At 46.0% G+C, this 20,789-nt stretch overlaps 1 pseudogene; it reads left to right on the top strand.

Moving 5' to 3' along the window:
* The first annotated feature begins 5,451 nt into the window (after positions 1-5,451).
* LOC134971474 (5S ribosomal RNA) lies at positions 5,452-5,569 on the top strand (annotated as a pseudogene).
* Positions 5,570-20,789: the final 15,220 nt, after the last annotated feature.

Below are 20,789 nucleotides of genomic sequence, written 5' to 3' on the forward strand. Positions count from 1 at the left end.
GATCGCCCATGCGATCGCTTTTTTCGCACCATCCCGTCGCTATGCATCAATTCCCGGTGCAGTCGTCGAACGCGTCTGCGCATTGCAGTGCATGCGTATGTGTATTTCGGACCTGATAGCAGGCTGTGAGAAAACGCAGCCTAGCGATCAGGTCTGAATTAACCCCAGAGTGTGCAGATTGGTAACTATAACTATATGTTACTATATATTGCATCATATATTGATGTACTAGTTCTAAGTTGTGATTCAGTAATACTTGACCGGTGACAAGCTCCAGTAAGCAGTCCCTCCATGATCCCGGGAAGCAGTGCAGACAGTGAAATATTGTAAGTCTGATAAGTGTTCTGTAGACTGGCAGTGCATTGCATGGGTTTAGGACCCGGGAGTCCTTCTGTACATGCACGCTCCATGGGGAGTGCTGGGAAGGATCTAATTGGATGCCTCTCAGGGGCAAACATGAAAAGAAGCTCATAGGCTTCTAAGGGGTAACGATGGCATTGCCCACCATGACCAGGCTCCGGAATGTATCACATTTACATACAGAGCTTGGTGCTTACGAGAAAAGCGGCGAAACCTCCGTACATTGCATGTTCAGAGGTTTGGCCGTAGTTTTAGCTTTGCTGCATCCCACCCATAAGGTAAACTAAAGCACTGCTATAATATTATTATTACATTTTATTTATAAAGCGCCACTAGTGTTTTGCAGTGCCCTACATACGGCACACATTAGAACAATACAGGGTACACAGAACTTAACACTACAGTAAACTGAAAAACTAAAACAGAGAACAGGTAACAATTAGCCATACAATTCTCAGTACACAATACAGCTGAGATGTAAGGAATCAATGGAGTAATCGGCGTACTACTAGGGGTGTGCAGTTGTTGGAAAAGATAAACAGTTAAGAGAGGTGATGCAGGTATGGACAGTCGTTGAGTAGGAGAGAACTGTAATTGAAGTGCAAGAGAAGAGTGCAGTGAGAACAGGAGGGAAGTGGCCCCTGCTCCAAGCAGCTTACAATCTAGGGGTAGAGGGAGACAGACGGGTTCACTACGGCTGGCCGGCGGTCGGGCTCCCGGCGACCAGCATCCCGGCGCCGGGAGCCCGACCGCCGGCTTACCGACAGCGTGGCGAGCGCAAATGAGCCCCTTGCGGGCTCGCTGCGCTCGCCACGCTACGGGCACGGTGGCGCGCTACGCGCGCCACACTATTTTATTCTCCCTCTATGGGGGTCGTGGACCCCCACGAGGGAAAATAAGTGTCGGTATGCCTGCTGTCGGGCTCCCGGCGCCGGTATACTGAGCGCCGGGAGCCCGACCGCCGGCATACAGAAGACCACCCAGACAGACAGGTGACATGAGGTGTGAGCAAGTGGAAGGTGGCCTGATGGCAGGAACTAAGCATGGCAGAGATGGCCAAGGCATGAGGCAAGGGGTTGGTAGAGTGGCCTTGAGACTAGGTATATACGGTAGAAGGGTACGCTTTGATAAACAGGTGGGTTTTCAGTGCCTGTTTGAAGCTTTGCAAGGTCGGGGAGAGTTTAACTAACAGAGCGAGGGAACTCATTCCAGTGAAGGGGGGCAATACGGTAAAAATCTTGGATTTACACATGGGTTGCAGTAACCAGGGTAGAAGAGAGGCAATTGTCATTGGCCAACTGGAGAGTGTGGGAGGGAGTATGTAATGAGATAAGGTTAGAGATGTATGGAGGAGTGGAATTGGAGAGGGCCTTGTTTGTGAGGGTGAGGAATTTGAAGAGAATTCTGTAGGGGAAGGGGAGCCAGGGCAGGTTTTGTCGAAGGGGAGTGGCAGATGTGGAGTGGCAAGAGAGGAAGATAAGTCTAGCTGCAGAGTTGGGACCAGATTGGAGTGGAGTAAAATGGGAGCATGGAGGCCAGTGAGGAGAATGTTGTAATAGCCAAGCCGTGGGATGACGAGTGAGTGGATAATAAGTTTAGTCACACTCTGCGAGTAGAACGGCCTGATGTAAGTGATGTTGTATAGCTGGAGCCGACAGGATTGAGACAGAAATTAGACGTGAATTGGGGGGAGGGAGGAGCCAAATGTGGCGCCCAGGCAGCAGAGTTGATGTATCGGGGCGATGATGGTGTTATCAACTATGATAGAGATATGGGGGGGGGGGGGAATGGAGACTCTTGATGGGAGAAAGATGATTGTCCATGATGAGCGTCACAGAACGCTCAGACATTCTGGATGAGAGGCAGCTGGATACCCGAGACAGGACATAGTATCATCGACATTGAAGGCCGAAGGAACTTATGAGCTCACCCAGGGAAGAGGTGTACAGTGAGAAAAGAAGGGGGCCAAAGACAGACCCTTGGGGGACACCAATAGGGTGGATGGAAGGGGGTGAGGTGGAGCCAGAGGCAGACACCAAGAATGAGTTGTTAGTGAGGTAAGAGGTGAACCAAGCAAGGACAGTGCTGGATAGGCCAGTGGTCTGGAGATTGCGAAGGAGGAGAGGATGATCCACAGTGTCGAAGGCAGCACATAGGTCCAGGAAGATGAGCAGAAAGAAGTGACCCCTGGGTTTGGCAAAAATCAGGTCATTGGTGACTTTGACCAGGGCAGTTTCAGTGGAGTGGAGGGGGTGAAATCCAGATTGAAGAGGAACAAGGATGGAATTGGTAGTTGTCAGGGAAGTAGCTGGTGAGACAGCTGTATATCAGCTGCTCAAATAGTTCAGAGGTGAATGGGAGAAGAGAGATGGGTTGGTAGCTAACGAGTGAGGAAGGGTCATGGTAATTTTTTAAGAATAGGTGAAACAAAAGCATGTTTGAATGGCTAGGGAAAGATGTCGGTAGAGAGTGATAGGTTGAAGAGGTGAGCAAGGTGGGAGCAGGCAGTGGGGGAGAGGGAGTGGAGTAGGGGGGAGAGGAGGTAGTCTAGGGGCAGCGCCGGCCCGCCCGTTACGCGGCTACGCAAAAGAGTAAGGCGCCACAGCGTGGGGGGCGCCGGCAGCCTGCACCACGCTCCCAGCCCATGCTGCATACCGCCAGCTCCTATGCTGTGTGTGCAGAGCTGGATTAAGGAGGTGGCACGTATCCCTGGGCCCCCCTACCTGAAAGGGCCCCCGTCACACGCCAGAGATCAGATCGTTGATTAATCACCGATCCGCGGCGCCGCAGCAGCGGCCACTAAAAGCCGTCATACTGGCGGCGCCACACTGCTGTGCTGGGCTTCCGGCGGCCTTTGAATGAATGAAAGTCTGTGACGGCTCTCAGTCAGTGGCCGCACAACCTGCAGCAAGGAGCCGGCTCGGGAAGGGAGGCAGTATGCAGCCAAGTACATGGCTCAAAGCAGAGGGGAAAGTAAGCCAGAAGCGTTTTTGTTTTGTTTTTTTGGTAATAAGTTAAAATGAAATAAACAAAGAATATCTATCTGTATAGACTATCAGTTTAAGATGAGGCTGCTTCATCTATTTTCAACATGATGAGTATATGCTGCTGTAGCTGTAATCATTGCCAATTATGCTGTAACTGCACTTTATGATCATCTATAGCTTTTTGTCTACTTTTGCATTATATGGATGTGCTGGGTACTTTTATTTATATATATATATATATATATATATATATATACACACACACATATATTATATATATATATCTATATATAAACATACAGTATTCCCACTATGTGGAAAAGACAGCACACTCCAGTTAGGTATTTCAAAAAAGTCAAAAAAGAGTATTTATTGCAAAGTTTTGTCTCACAGTTTTCCAGTGGAAAATCCAACGTTTCGGTCCACACCGGGACCTTCCTCAAGGTATACAGCATACACAGCATAGAGACACCATATCAATTGAAGTCAAAATGAGCAGGGAAACTGGAGCACCGGATGTGCCTCACAGGCCCCTGTTATATACCATATGAAAAACGCTGTTCCCGCCCAGGGGGTGTGAGGGGGCGTGCTGGAACGCATGGTGAACCGCATTAACCCCATTTCCGGTTCTATGTGGCAGACATAAGGCCAGAGTGTATTTATACACATATAACAAAAATAGTGGTTAGGGCTAATAGGGGGGGACTTGTATTGTATAAATATAGAGAAGAGAACGAGTGATATGACGCTAATTGAGCCGGGCGCCGCTAAGGTATCACCGGGCGCCGCTATTTCCGGAATGTGAACCGCAAACGTCACTTCCGGTTTTAACCGGAAGTGAGTCACGGGACCAGTCCGGCTAGCGGGGAATGTAGTCTGTCAGTGGTGTGTTGAAGGAGCTATTGATGGGATTAGGATTCGTCCTACTAAGCCTGGGTATTTAGTAATGGCCGGACACGGATACTGCCGGACCATGGACCGCACACATCACTTCCGGTAATAACCGGAAGTGGGTCACGGGTCCAGTACGGCTAATGGGGAAAATTCACAGTGACAATACAAGTAGGCGGAGTTAATAGTGAAATAAGTACCATGCTCATAACCTATGTAGTACATGCGCCACTTCATGTTCAAAACATGAAGTGTATAAAACTGGGACAGTGGTGGTTAAGTGTGTGATATGTAGTGGAGCGCACGTATTTATTCACCGTGCGTTCCACGTATCGCCACCCGTGTGTAACCCAGGTGGTAACATATAGCAAATAGTAAACAATGAAAAGGTACATAGGTACAAGGTAGGTCCGAAAAAAGAAAAGGTATATATGAGGCCTGTGAGGTTAACTTAAGGTAGACATACCGCATATAGATGCAATAAAAATATTATTACGCAATGGTGTCATGATCAAACACAAATCAGAAAATGAATACATGTGTATATATAAATATAAATACAAATACATATAGTGCAGGGTATAAACTTGTTACAAAAATATCAGAAAGAAGTTATTACAAAAAAGGTAATTACGAAAAAATTATTTCAAAAAGATCGACAGGGGATTGTTCTCATTCATGCCCCTGGGGGCAATAGTGTCCAGTCTGTGGATCCACGAACTTTCCTTTTTTCTAAGTAGGAGGATACGGTCTCCCCCTCTGGGTGGTGGGGGTATCCAGTCTATGAGTTTCGATCTTAAGTCCGATACCTGGTGACGTGATGTTAGAAAATGTCGTGCCACTGGTAGTGTTGCTGTGCCAGTGACAATGGCTTGATGGATTGAAGTTCTATGATTAGCCATTCTGTCTCTGAATCTCCTTGAGGTCATCCCCACATAGTAGAGTCCGCACGGGCAGGTTAAGATGTAAATAAGGTGATCCATCAGACAATGTAGTCTATAGTTGATTGTTATCAGTCGTCCAGAGTGAGGATGTGGGAAGGATGGTCCTGTGAGCATGCCTCTGCATGTGGTGCAGCCTATACATTTAAAACAACCAGGGCGTTGTGAATGTAGCCAAGTGTGCGACGCCACCGGACTATTTGGGTAACATACATGTAATCATGTGCAAAGGTATATATGTCTAGAGGTACGGTCTTTATTTACCAGGATACATTTACCGTCATACCACACTGGTCAAGCCCGATACCATCCGAACTTGGAAGCCAATCAGTGCTGGGCCTGGCTAGTACACGATAGGGAGACCACGTGGAATACCAGGTGCGGTAAGTATTTATATCCATTATAGGTCAACTCGGTCTCAAAACTCTACGGTATGGCACAGAGCCAACTTGGGTTCCTCGATGACAATTTACTTGCACAGGCCGAGCATGGTGTGATTTCCCTCACTGACGATGATGCGGAAAAAGTGTTATTTAACCAATTAGAATTTGACACACTACCAGCTGAGACTCCGACTGACCTATATCACCAGCTACTTAGACTCAACAGAAGGGAAATAGATCTCACTCTACACGGTCAATTCTTGTCCCAATATCACCGAACAAAACAAATACCCAGAGGCTTCAGGGTCAATAACATACCAACAATAGGTAGAAACAATCCCACTTTCTGCAGTCGTTGGTGTGGAGTTCTTAATAAGTGCTCCTTGGACTTGATGTTGTTGGTTATAGAAGAGGTCGGCACTGAATTGAAGAAAGTTAAGGTACAGATCACTAACTTTAATGAGACACATCTGGCCACCATCAGGAATGATAAAAGTAATAATCTGATTGATAAACTTCAGAATCAGATAGATATATACAAAAAGGAGATCACTGCTTTCAAACGCAGCAAACTCTCCACTGTAAATTCAGATTATCAAAATCACACGGTATACAGGTGGTTAATCGGTGATTCACGTCCCACCAGACCTCAAAGACCATTTAGGACTCGTAGACCCGGACGTAGGCAACCCCACACATACGACACAGCCTCCTCTGCATCTGCCTCTGAGACTGAATCCTCAGACAATCGTCCACCACAAGGTACTTTTTTAGATCGTACCACAGCCACCGGCCGACCACCAGCCTCAAACAACGAAGGCCGCACCCAAGGCAGGGCAGATACATGGCGAAAATGCAGAGACAAGAACCTGATCTAGTCTTTAACCTGTCCTGTAAACCAATAGATGAGGTCACCACAAAACTCCTTTCCAAGGGCTTATCTTTTGTGCCCACTACACCGTGTAATCAGTTCGACACTACAGTCGACATATATAAATTCGGTCGAAAACTCAGACTACGAGAATTTTTTCCAACAGGAGACGAAAGAGACAACACATGTCTCCGTAAGCCATCCACATTCGACCCGACCTCTCTAAATCCCAGCATCAAGACGTTCACCCGTCTAATTGAACAGGATGCACGCACACCCACCACTAACAGAAAACGATTTGACAACCTCTCTCTGGCCGAGCGTAGAGCACTGACTAAACTCAAGAAAGATACCAGCATTGTAATCAGACCAGCTGACAAGGGTGGTGCAGTGGTCATACAGGACTGGGGTGATTATGACTCAGAAATAACCAGACAACTCTCTGATGACATGACTTATACTTGCCTTCAGGGCAACCCTATCCCCACCATCAAAACTAAGGTGGATGATCTATTACTCCTTGGGTTCCAATCATCGTACATAGAAAAACACACATACGAATTCTTGACAGTTGACTCACCAGTATGTCCGATTATCTATACTATCCCCAAGATCCACAAAACTCTGATACACCCACCGGGTAGACCAATTATCTCAGCTAGGAATTCTCTCTTACAACCGTTGGCCATCTATCTAGACACCTTTTTACAACCCATAGTACAACTCAGTAACAGCTATGTGCGTGACACCTCCGATTTTTTGCAAAAACTGGCCAACCTCCACTCTGATCTGGACAATACTCTACTGGCAACCATGGACGTGAGTTCTCTCTATACCATAATTCCTCATGAACAAGGTCTTCTAGCACTGGAAAGAGCTCTATTACAAAAACCACCAACAGGACCACCAGTAGGTTTCCTCCTGGAGTTAGCCGGACTAGTCCTTAAACAGAACCATTTCCTATACCGAGGGAAATACTATCTCCAACGTGAAGGGACCGCTATGGGTTCTAATTTGGCACCGGCTTATGCAAATATTTTCATGACCCAGTATGAACAATCAAATATTTTACCTAACTACGGGACTGAAATACTATTCTACAAACGGTATATAGACGATATTTTCCTGATATGGAAAGGCGACATTGATACCTTTGAACAGATGGTAAGCTCCCTAAATGCTCTGGATAATCCGGTTAAATTCACCTGCCAATGCGACCGACACAGCATTAACTTTCTTGACATAACTGTAACCCTAACCAATGGCGGCATAACCACCAGCCTATACAGAAAACCTACGGATAGAAATACCTTGTTACTCGCCAGTAGCCAACACCCACCAGCACTAAAGAACAATCTACCAATGTCACAATTTCTCAGGGTGATGAGAAATAACTCAGATGTGGATATCATGGAAAGTCAGCTATCCGAGATGACCACCCGTTTTCTGCATAGAGGATACAAGAAAAGGACAGTATCTGAATGTTTGATCAAAGCTAGAAAAAAATTCTCCGAACTAAACACCACCAATACACAGATGGCACCAACCATGGATCGGATGGTATTCACGACCACTTATAACAATCAATCAAACAGGATTGCGAAATCTGTCCGTAGACATTGGCCCATACTCGCTACAGATGACCAACTAAAACTCAAAAGAACCAAATCTCCTATGATGGCCTACCGTAAAGCACCTAACCTGAAACAACTACTGATGAGACCACTGATGGAGCATAGTCCGGTGGCGTCGCACACTTGGCTACATTCACAACGCCCTGGTTGTTTTAAATGTATAGGCTGCACCACATGCAGAGGCATGCTCACAGGACCATCCTTCCCACATCCTCACTCTGGACGACTGATAACAATCAACTATAGACTACATTGTCTGATGGATCACCTTATTTACATCTTAACCTGCCCGTGCGGACTCTACTATGTGGGGATGACCTCAAGGAGATTCAGAGACAGAATGGCTAATCATAGAACTTCAATCCATCAAGCCATTGTCACTGGCACAGCAACACTACCAGTGGCACGACATTTTCTAACATCACGTCACCAGGTATCGGACTTAAGATCGAAACTCATAGACTGGATACCCCCACCACCCAGAGGGGGAGACCGTATCCTCCTACTTAGAAAAAAGGAAAGTTCGTGGATCCACAGACTGGACACTATTGCCCCCAGGGGCATGAATGAGAACAATCCCCTGTCGATCTTTTTGAAATAATTTTTTCGTAATTACCTTTTTTGTAATAACTTCTTTCTGATATTTTTGTAACAAGTTTATACCCTGCACTATATGTATTTGTATTTATATTTATATATACACATGTATTCATTTTCTGATTTGTGTTTGATCATGACACCATTGCGTAATAATATTTTTATTGCATCTATATGCGGTATGTCTACCTTAAGTTAACCTCACAGGCCTCATATATACCTTTTCTTTTTTCGGACCTACCTTGTACCTATGTACCTTTTCATTGTTTACTATTTGCTATATGTTACCACCTGGGTTACACACGGGTGGCGATACGTGGAACGCACGGTGAATAAATACGTGCGCTCCACTACATATCACACACTTAACCACCACTGTCCCAGTTTTATACACTTCATGTTTTGAACATGAAGTGGCGCATGTACTACATAGGTTATGAGCATGGTACTTATTTCACTATTAACTCCGCCTACTTGTATTGTCACTGTGAATTTTCCCCATTAGCCGTACTGGACCCGTGACCCACTTCCGGTTATTACCGGAAGTGATGTGTGCGGTCCATGGTCCGGCAGTATCCGTGTCCGGCCATTACTAAATACCCAGGCTTAGTAGGACGAATCCTAATCCCATCAATAGCTCCTTCAACACACCACTGACAGACTACATTCCCCGCTAGCCGGACTGGTCCCGTGACTCACTTCCGGTTAAAACCGGAAGTGACGTTTGCGGTTCACATTCCGGAAATAGCGGCGCCCGGTGATACCTTAGCGGCGCCCGGCTCAATTAGCGTCATATCACTCGTTCTCTTCTCTATATTTATACAATACAAGTCCCCCCCTATTAGCGCTAACCACTATTTTTGTTATATGTGTATAAATACACTCTGGCCTTATGTCTGCCACATAGAACCGGAAATGGGGTTAATGCGGTTCACCATGCGTTCCAGCACGCCCCCTCACACCCCCTGGGCGGGAACAGCGTTTTTCATATGGTATATAACAGGGGCCTGTGAGGCACATCCGGTGCTCCAGTTTCCCTGCTCATTTTGACTTCAATTGATATGGTGTCTCTATGCTGTGTATGCTGTATACCTTGAGGAAGGTCCCGGTGTGGACCGAAACGTTGGATTTTCCACTGGAAAACTGTGAGACAAAACTTTGCAATAAATACTCTTTTTTGACTTTTTTGAAATACCTAACTGGAGTGTGCTGTCTTTTCCACATAGTGGGAATACTGTATGTTTGTACTATGGGCCCCATCTCTCTTTGATAGGACTCTGACTGGCACCCCACCATTGACTATAATTTTGTGAGAGTGCAGGGATTTCCTTTTCTATATCTATATATATATATATATAATATGTGTGTGTGTGTGTGTGTGTGTGTGTGTGTGTGTGTGTGTGTGTGTATATATATATATATTTACTCTGTTTACTACTAGTGCACTAGCCTTGAAAACGGAGTGCTAGTGTCACCGAAACGTTGGCATCATGGTGTCACATTTGTAACGCGTCTTTACTAAGCTTCAATAATTCTTCAATCATCTGGGAGTGTCCCATTTTTCTTTTAACTGGTAACTATCTCTTCACTGAGGGCACCCATATATCACACAGCACCAGCGTGTTGTGGACACCCATGAGTGGGAATAGCCCTTGCGCAGCTGTTGGCATTCTCGGCGGCCTGGATCCCGGTGTCAGTATTCTGACTGGTGCAATGTGTATAACGTGCTCTGCCTGGTGCAATGTGTATAGGGTGTTTTACCTGGTGCAGTGTGTGTAATGTGCTCTACCTGGTGCAGTGTGTGTAACGTGCTCTACCTGGTGCAATGTGTGTAACGTGCTCTACCTGGTGCAATGTGTGTAACGTGCTCTGCCTGGTGCAATGTGTGTAACGTGCTCTACCTGGTGCAGTGTGTGTAACGTGCTCTGCCTGGTGCAATGTGTATAGGGTGTTTTACCTGGTGCAGTGTGTGTAACGTGCTCTACCTGGTGCAGTGTGTGTAACGTGCTCTACCTGGTGCAATGTGTGTAACGTGCTCTACCTGGTGCAATGTGTGTAACGTGCTCTGCCTGGTGCAATGTGTGTAACGTGCTCTACCTGGTGCAGTGTGTGTAACGTGCTCTACCTGGTGCAATGTGTGTAACGTGCTCTGCCTGGTGCAATGTGTGTAACGTGCTCTACCTGGTGCAATGTGTGTAACGTGCTCTACCTGGTGCAGTGTTTGTAATGTGCTCTACCTGGTGCAATGTGTGTAACGTGCTCTACCTGGTGCAGTGTTTGTAATGTGCTCTACCTGGTGCAATGTGTGTAACGTGCTCTACCTGGTGCAATGTGTGTAACGTGCTCTACCTGGTGCAATGTGTGTAACGTGCTCTACCTGGTGCAATGTGTGTAACGTGCTCTACCTGGTGCAATGTGTGTAACGTGCTCTACCTGGTGCAATGTGTGTAACGTGCTCTACCTGGTGCAATGTGTGTAACGTGCTCTACCTGGTGCAATGTGTGTAACGTGCTCTACCTGGTGCAATGTGTGTAACGTGCTCTACCTGTGTGGTGTAATGTGAATTGCTACTATTATATGGCCATGCTCTTTCCCCATGAAGCCACGCCCCTAAGCGCACTGTCCTATAATTCAAATATGGGAGGGGGAGCACCAATTTACTTTCTGCCAAAGGGCACCAAAATGTCTACAGCTCTGGTGCAGAGTATCCTGTATGCTACACAGCCCAGCAGCATTGTCACCCCCCTCCTCCCCCTTGTAACAGTTTTGTAGTGTCCAAGTCAAGTCTGTTTCTATATCTGAATAATTAATAAGATTAATATGAACCTTCATTCCAATGGGACCCAGAAAAGGACAGAGAGGACCCCAATTTTTAAATGTTAGATTAATTAGTTAGATTAATTAGAAAACACTTATTTAGCGGTTTTGCCCTTTAAGTTTTAACTTTGTGGTAGTCAGTTGATTTCACCAATATTTTTCTTAATGCGCTTTAAGCTTTTGTGTGTATAATATTTTCCATCATCCATGGGGGGTGCCAAAATCTATATTCGCTTACCAAAAAATTTAGGCTTGGGCCGGCCCTGTCTAGGGGGCAGGTGCAGGGTCGGACTGGCCCACAGGGGAACAGGGGAAACCACCGGTGGGCCCACTGCCTGTGGGCCCAACTCCTCCTCTAGGGATCAGGTTCCAGACTCTATCCTAGTGCACTTGAATTATGTATTATACATATGTTACATTATACTTCACAATAATATGGTTTATTATATATTTACCAAGGGGAGCAGAACATGTACTCTGTAACGGTTAGCCAAACCTCTGTGGTGGCTGGCCATGCCCCAGTGGAGCCTGGCCACACCTTTAAGCATGGGCCCCTACAACAGCATCCCCCGGTGGGCCCTTCATGCCCCAGTCCGACACTGGGCAGGTGAAGGGGGAGAGGATAAGATGAGTGGGTGAACTTCCTTGTCTGTGGTGAAACGGAAGTAGCACAAGGTGGGTTGGCTGGGGGGAGAGGATGCTGGGGGCGGCGGGGCTGCAAAGGGTTGACGGGAGGAAAGTTTGTGTTGGATTGCTTAACGAGGGAGAGAGCAAAACTGTAGGAAGATAAAATAAACTTAAATGGAGGAAGTCCGTCAGAGAGCGAGATTTCCTCCAGAGGCGCTCAACGGTACATTAGCATTTTTGCAGGAACCGGGTCAGTTTGGAGTGCCAGGGTTGGTGTTTAGAACGGTGGAGGGGGACAGAGGCGATAGGGCAACATAATCTAGTGCGGAGGTGAGGGTGGAGTTATAGAAGAAGGTTAAAAAAAATGAACTAGGGCACTACTATGGGGCATAACATTAACTAGGGCACTACTATGGTTCAGAAAATTAACTTGGGCACTATTATGGGGCATAAAGTTAACTGCTGCGGAGAGATGTCTCTTTAGAAGCATTGGGAAGAGGCCTCTTCAAACTGTTACTATGGGGCCCACAAAGTTCTGGCTATGCCCCTGACAAAGGCATTAACAAAGTTAAATGAGTGACATCATGTCACTTATTTATTCTTAAAATCCCTCCTAATCTCTGGCACCCTATGATGCCACTCTGATTAACCCATTGAAAGCACTGACCGTGGAACAATATTAGGAACCAAATACATCTTAGCGATTCACTTCAGCTCAGATATAATAAGAGCTTTTCATGTTCTCACAATTATTTCAGAGTCTGTCTTTTCCATACAAAGCAAACAGACAGCTGCATGTCGGCCCAGGTTCAAAAGAACGAATACTTCCACTGCCAAACCGGGATAGGATTTATTCATGTAGAATCAGAGGTACTGTCAGAGAATGAAATCAGTCATTCTCTTATTATATACTCCCTAAAGTCTGGAAATAGCGTTGTTGAAATGTGTTGCTGGGCATACTGCCTTGCTGGTGGACACCTAAGGTCTGATCTCTTCTTGTCACATGAAAGATTTTCTTATATACTGATGTGTTATACGATATTGTGTGAGAATATTTTTTACTTGTTGAATTTTTAAATCTCTGCTTCATAAAATAGAATTGGTTTCTTTGTTTTGACAGCAGCATCTGATTATACAGACCTACACACACATTTTAACAATATACTTGTTGCATTTATAATAGCAGCTATCAGGTTAGGAAATGGTTTTTGGCTTTTCTTATAGGCTCTTTATTGATTTTGCATGTGTTTTAAGTAACGCCTATGATTTCCTGCAAAGCAAATCATTTCCTTATCCAATAAGACTGTGATATATCAGCTGTCCTAAAATGGACAGAGAGCTATGGCAAGAAAAGGAACCAGTTTGTTCAAGTTTTAATATTGAGTAGCGTCCACATATGTTACAATTTATGCAAAAGTCTTTGCAGAAAATGATGTTGTCATCTATACACATGTAGAACATGCAGTGCCGTAACTAGACATTTTAGCGCAGTGTGCAAGATAGGGCATCGGCGCCCCCCCTCTATGCAAAAAAGGGGCAGTGCGCGCTTAGGCGCGAGCAAAAAATATAGGGGCATGGCTTCATGGGGAAGGGGTGTGGCAACAAAATAATACCAATTCACATTACATATTATAGTAGTCTCCATTATTCAAATTACGCCGCACAGTAGCGCCACTACACCAGGTACAGCCCCTCTTACACATTACGGCGGAGAGATTCCCATTTTTACACGTTACGGCAGACAGCATCCCCTTTTTACACATTACGGCAGCCACTCCCCCTTTTTACATATTACGGCAGATAGTCCCCCTTTTTACACATTACGGCAGATAGCCCCCTTTTTACACATTATGGCAGACAGCATCCCCTTTTTACACATTACGGCAGCCAGTCCCCCTTTTTACACATTACGGCAGATAGTCCCCCTTTTTTTACACATTACGGCAGACATTGCCCCCTTTTTTACACATTACGGCAGACAGCGTCCCCCTTTTTACACATTACGGCAGACAGCGTCCCCCTTTTTACACATTATGGCAGACAGCGTCCCCCTTTTTACACATTACGGCAGACTGAGTCCACTTTTTTACACATTACAGCAGACAGAGTCCCCCTTTTACACATAGATAGAAAGACCGACAGATAGAATAGAATATAGAATAGATGATACTTACCATCTCTCGGGCAGTCAGGCTCCTCGGTGCCAGCAGCTCCGGGTGGCAGGGGAGAAGGAGGAAGAGGGTGGGGGAGGAGGGAGCCTCAGCAGCACACTGTACTTACTGGCGGCGCTGCATGCAGCTGTACCTCTCCTTCAGCATTGGCTGGCCACCGCTGCTGTGAATGCTGGGATGAGGGAAACGCATTCCAGCATTCACAGCAGCGCCCGGCCAGCCAATGCGGAAGGAGAGGGACAGCTGCAGCGGTACTGCTACCAATTACATAACGGCTCCCTCCTCCCCCTCCCTTCTCCTCCTTCTCCGCTGCTCCCTCTCCTCCTCCGGCACAGGCGGCTTGTAATGAGTCAAATTGACTCATTACAAGCTGCTGGCAATTGCGCCTGCAGTGCGACTGGGCTGTGTGCCGGGCACACCTGGCACACACGTAGTTACGGCACTGAGAACACGTAAAGGGGGTGATTGTGGGCCAGGTGCAATTGGTAAAGCAGACACATGTCCCGATGTTGGACTGACTGTGCATGCTCCTGAGCTGCAATACATGGTATATGCATGTTTCACATGATGCGTCCAAAGTCGCAAGTAAGTGTGTCGGTGTCTCATCTAACGTGAAGTAGACATTTCTTGTTGGAAACTGGGAGGTGACACATCTAACGTGAAGTAGGTGTTTCTGGTCAGCAACTGGGCGGCAGCACATTTTACTTGAAGTAGGTGTTTCTGGTCTGCAAATGGGAGGTGACACATCTAATGTGAAGAAGACGTTTCTGGTTGGCAACTGGGTGGTGAGACATTTAACCTGAACTAGACGTTTCTGGTTGGCAACCGGGAGGTGACACATGTAACGTGAAGTAGGCGTTCAGGTCGCAACTGGGCAGTGACACTTCTAACATGAAGTAGGCATTTCTGGTCGGCAACTGAGCAGGGACACATCTAACCTGAAGTGGGCATTTGTGGTAGGCAATTGGGCGGATGGACATTTAACGTGAAGAAGACATTTCTGGTCAGCAACTTGGTGGTGAGTAGTAAGGTGCATGGAGATGCTGTTTCTGATGGGCGTGTCATGGGAATACCGTGGGCGTGCATTGCGACTTCTGTGCATGACAGTCCAGTTTGGGGAGGAAGATGGGAGGCACCCTCTCGCTGGATACTTTGCTTAGCAGAGCATCGGTGAACAGATGCATGCGCACAGCATTTATTCGAGGGAGAGATGGACTGGGGGCATTCTGACCAGTTCCTGGAGCACCCAGAGTGATGAAATATGTGGGTGTGGCTTATGGACACAGCATTTCCTGCAAGGCTACTTGCCATGATGTCACTCCTCCTGAATCTACACTCTTCTCCCTTCCACTGACCTTCTCTCCTCCCCAGCTCACCCTCTGATTGTTCACCTATCCCCTTTAGCATGTAAGCTCTGATGGGCAGGGTCCTCCTTCCTCATGTTCATCCTCACACTATCCTTGCTTTCAGTGCTCATTGTCTTCTAGTCCCTCTCAATGACAAAGGGGTCTATGTACTGAGCCTTGCAGAGAGATAAACTAGATGAGATAAAGTGCCAACCAACCAGTTCCTCTCATGTTACAGGCTGGGTTTGAAAAATGACAGTTAGGAGCTGATTGGTTGGTACTTTGGGACAGATGTACTAAGTCTTGAAAAGTGATACATTTCACGGTGATAAAGTACTAATCAACCAACCAACCAACCAACCAACCAACCAGCTCCTTGCTGTCATTTTTCAAACCCAGCCTGTGATATGGCAGTTAGGAGCTGTAGTACTTTATATCCATAAAATGTATAACTTTTCAAGGCTTAGTACATCTGGCCCTTTATCTCCGTCCACTTGATCTCTCTTCAAGGCAAAGTACATAGATCCCTAAGAGTCTGAGCGCTCGCCCTTTATAGGTCCCCATGACTCACCGTCCCATGCCTGTCTGTAAAGATTGAGGGGTGCATTTACTAAGCAGTGATAAGAGCGGAGAAGTGAGCCAGTGGAGATATTTCCCCATCTACCAATCAGCAGCTCTGTATCATTTTATAGTATGCAAATTATAGATGTTACTTCAGTGCTGATTGGTAGATGGGGAAATATCTCCACTGGATCACTTCTCCACTCTTATCACTGCTTTGTAAATGTACCCCTGAGTCTCCAAACTGTCACCCGATTCGCAGTTGGGACATCTGTTTCAGATGGATCTCTTGCAAGTGCAAACTACCTAGTTTGTTGGTTAACTTTCTTCCTTCGTGTTGTTCCATTGTTATGTCAGATAACAGTTACTGTAAATTTTATATGCCCGTTTGCACTGTAACCTATATATAGCTTGTATGCAAGGGCGTAGCTACCATAGGTGCAGGAGGTGCAGCTGCTATGGGGCCCAGAGCTGAGAGGGGCCGACCTTCCCTGTCAAAGATAAATGTGACCTATACATTTTCTACCATTGGAGGTCCACTTACAAACGTTTTCCTTAGCGGCCTACAAATATCTAATTCTGGACCCTGGACCTTCTCTTTGCAATGTGGTTTAAAATGAACTGGAGGGCACTATATGTCATAATGTGAATTGGGGGTACTGTGTGGCATAATGTGTATTGGCAGTACTACAATGTGACATAATGTGAATTAGGGCACTACTATGGCTCGTAAAATAAACTAGGGCACTACTATGGTTCAAAATATGAACTAGGGCATTACTATGGGGCATAAAATTAACACTTGCTGTGGAGAGGTGTCTCTCTAGAAGCATTGGGACAGGGGCCCCTTCAAAATGTTGCTAAGGGGCCCACAAAGTTCTGGCTTTGCCCCTGATTGTATGATGCTGCGGAAATTGGGTGGCACAAATACATGATACATGTATGACTGACTTACATGATGAAAGGCTCATGCTGCCCACTTGTTGCCTATGTGTGACAGGTAGAGTGCGCTAGTAACCCCCACCTTCTGCTTGCATTTCTCCTGGTACACAATGATTTTCATCATGTCCTGTGTGTGTACTTACTGGTGTTCTCTTGGTGACAGCTGTGGGATGATGTTCCAGGAATTCCTGTCCACTTCTGTCTGGGAGATTATTTTCCATCATTTATTCTGATGTGATGTACAGAAAATTCTCAGACAGTTCTGGATAAATAGAAATACCGTTTTATCTGCTATTGGCAGGGACATTTATGGAAGTGTTAAATACGTGAACTATTGCAAACAATACATACACAATACATACATCCTTGTTTGTGTGGGATCCTAGGGTTTCTTCTACCATTCGTACATTTAGTTTCCCTGGCAACAAAGCTCGGGAAAAATCTTCTTGACAATGAGAACTCTGAATAAAATCATTCAGTGTCAGTGTAGATATTCACATAGAGACATGAATTATATCATTCATTTATTGCTACACTGTGTCAGAACTGCGTTATGGGCCTGATTCAGAGATGGATGGTAATCACACAGCCGCTGCTTCTTTGTACACTGTACAACAATATCCTAATGTCGCAGGAGGCGTCTAGTGTAAAAAGGCGCCCACTGCCGACACCTCAGACCCGAGGGCTGCGTCTGAAGACTGTAATATGCTGTACGCAGGAATCTCATCACTGACAGTCATTCTGAGCGATCTGCATCAATGCTGTGAGGGGCTTCGGTGGGCGTCTCTATACAAATCCCGGCAGCTGTTACAAAAATCACATCTGCGCCAGTACTAGTGCACACGTATGACTCAGGTCCAATTCCACCCATTGACTAGTTCGTAGCAAGCAGGTGGCTAATGATCACCTATGTAAAGGGTCCCTTTTAATGTACTGTAGTTTTTTTGGATGACTATAGAGTGACTAGAGTAATTTTCACCTTTACCTCTTTCAAGGCTTAGTACATAACCCCCCCAAAAGTCTGCATAATGCCTCCAACCTATAACCACTAAATGGGCTAATATTTGTTCCAAAAAACTCTCAGAATTTTTTGGTGGTTGAATTAAAGAACATCTATTTGAAACTTATTCAACCGGATTTCATTGGAAAAAAAATTATTCTGCATAACTTTCATATTGATTTTTATATTGGGTACTGATACATCAGGAAATCGATGATGATGACTGCAGAGAGGAGTATATTCACAGGGGCAGAACGCTCCATTGATTACTTTTCCCCAGCGGATGCAGAGAGGAGCAGCAGCTGGGTATACATTGGAACAAAGGCACCATTGGTTATTTTTTCCAGCAGCCGAAGAGAGGAGCAGCCACCAGGTATACACTGGGTAATAGGCAACATTGATAATTCTCCCCGGAAGGTTCAAAGAGGAGCAGTCACCGAGTATACACTGGGTAAGAGGCTCCATTGATTATTCTCCCCTGTGGCTACAGAGAGGAGCAATCGCCGGGTATACACTGGTGAAGAGGCAGCGCGCTCCATTGACTTCATTACTCCAGCGGCTGCTAGTCTCAGCAGCCATCGGGAGGCGGGATGCCGCCGGTTGGCCGATCATTGTGCACAGCAATAATCAGCAGACCCTGTGGGTGGAGCCATGGATACAGAGGCGCCGAGAGGACCCTCTGAGACTGGCAGCTGCTGGAAGATGATCAGTCTGCTGTGGTTGCAAAAGATGCCAGGCATGTGGTTAAATGTGTGTCTCTTTTACTATTACAGCAACTTCACGTTATACCCAGCATTGGGTCTATTCACGAAGCAGTGAAGAGTGTGGAGAAGTGAGTCGGTGGAGAAGTTGCCCATGGTAACCAATCAGCATTGAAGCAACATTTATAATTTGCATACTATACAACTGTACAGAGCAACTGATTGGTTGCCATGGGCAACTTCTCCACAGGTTCACTTCACTCTTTTCACTGCTTCATGATTAGACCCTTGACAGATAAATCCATACAAGAAGTGACTGTAAAACTTTATTCATAGTGCCAAATTAGCACAGTGGCCCTTCAGAAGGCCCTCCGGTAACTGATATACTGTACAGTACAGACACCATTCTTCAATGACTAGTGCACAATACAAATAATATTTTCTGGTGGCTACTGTAATAAGCCAAGGATAAATTCCAAAAGAAACCTCTTTCCTCATCTGTCTGCTGCATAATAGAATGCATACTTCAATCGTTGGTGACTAATGTACGATACAGACCCCAGACTCTTGTGTATAATACATAGGTATATAAACTAAAAATGGAAAATTGCATGTGAGAAAAAGGCAGAATGCTGCCCATAAGGAAACATGGTGTCTGCTCCCAGGAAAGTACCAGCGCTATTATGCCTGCTACATTTGGCAGTAATCTACTTGTTCTCTGTAATTAGAACATTTTGAACAAATGTATTTTCTGAAATGTAATGTAAGAATAATATTTATTTTGTCTTACTCATCGTACACACCCATATCTGAGAAGCACTTTATTTAGAGGTCTTTGGGGGTAATTCCGTGTTGATCGCAGCAGCAAATTTGTTAGCAGTTGGGCAAAACCATGGGGGTCATTCCGACTCGTTCGCACACAGCGGTTCTTCGCTGCGGTGCGAATGGGTCGGGACTGCAGCTGCGCGGCGCCCGCATTGCGCACGTGCATCATTGCCCAGCGACGGCAGTCGCCGGGCAACGACGCCAGGACCGAAGAAAGCAATTGCAGGTCCGATCGCAAGAAGATTGACAGTGGGAAGGAGGATCGGGGCGTCTACTCACCGTTTCCCAGATGTGGTAAGGTAAACGCAGGCATGTCCAGGCGTTTGGAGGGCGCATGTCTGACGTCACAGCCGGCACCTTCATCGCTGGATCCGTCGCACTGGGTAAGTAGGTGCAGGGCTGGTCTTGTTCTGCACAAAACTTTTTTAGCATATCAGGGCTGCACAAGCGATCGCAGCCCTGCTATGCTAAAATACACTCCGCTATAGGCGGCGTCAAGTTGATCGCACGAGCAGCAAAAAGTTGCTACGTGCGATCAACTCGGAATGACCCCCCATGTGCACTGCAGGTGGGGCAGATATAAAATTTGCAGAGAGAGTTAGATTTGGGTGGGTTATTTTATTTCTGTGCAGGGTAAATACTGGCTGCTTTATTTTTACACTGCATTTTAAATTTCAGTTTGAACACACCCCACCCAAATCTAACTCTCTCTGTACATGTTATGTCTGCCCCTCCAGCAGTGCACATGGGCCCTCATTCCGAGTTGTTCGCTCGCTGCTAAATTTAGCAGAATTGCTAATAGGCTAAAATCCGGCAGTTCTGCGCATGCGTATGCACAATTTTACACAAAACTATGCTATTTTACTCACGGGCGAACAAAGCTTTTCAATCACTCTGTTGATCGTAGTGTGATTGACAGGAAGTGGTGTTTCTGGGCGGAAACTGGCCGTTTTCAGGGAGTGTGCTAAAAAACGCAGGCGTGCCAGGTAAAAACGCAGGAGTGGCTGGAGAAACAGAGGAGTGGCTGGCCGAACGCAGGGCGTGTTTGTGATGTCAAACCAGGAACTAAACGGACTGAGGTGATTGCAATCTAGGAGTAGGTCTGGAGCTACTCAGAAACTGCAAGGAAATTGCT

This window comes from Pseudophryne corroboree, chromosome 11 (genome assembly GCF_028390025.1).
Source record: "Pseudophryne corroboree isolate aPseCor3 chromosome 11, aPseCor3.hap2, whole genome shotgun sequence".
In the NCBI taxonomy this organism is placed as follows: Eukaryota; Metazoa; Chordata; class Amphibia; order Anura; family Myobatrachidae; genus Pseudophryne; species Pseudophryne corroboree.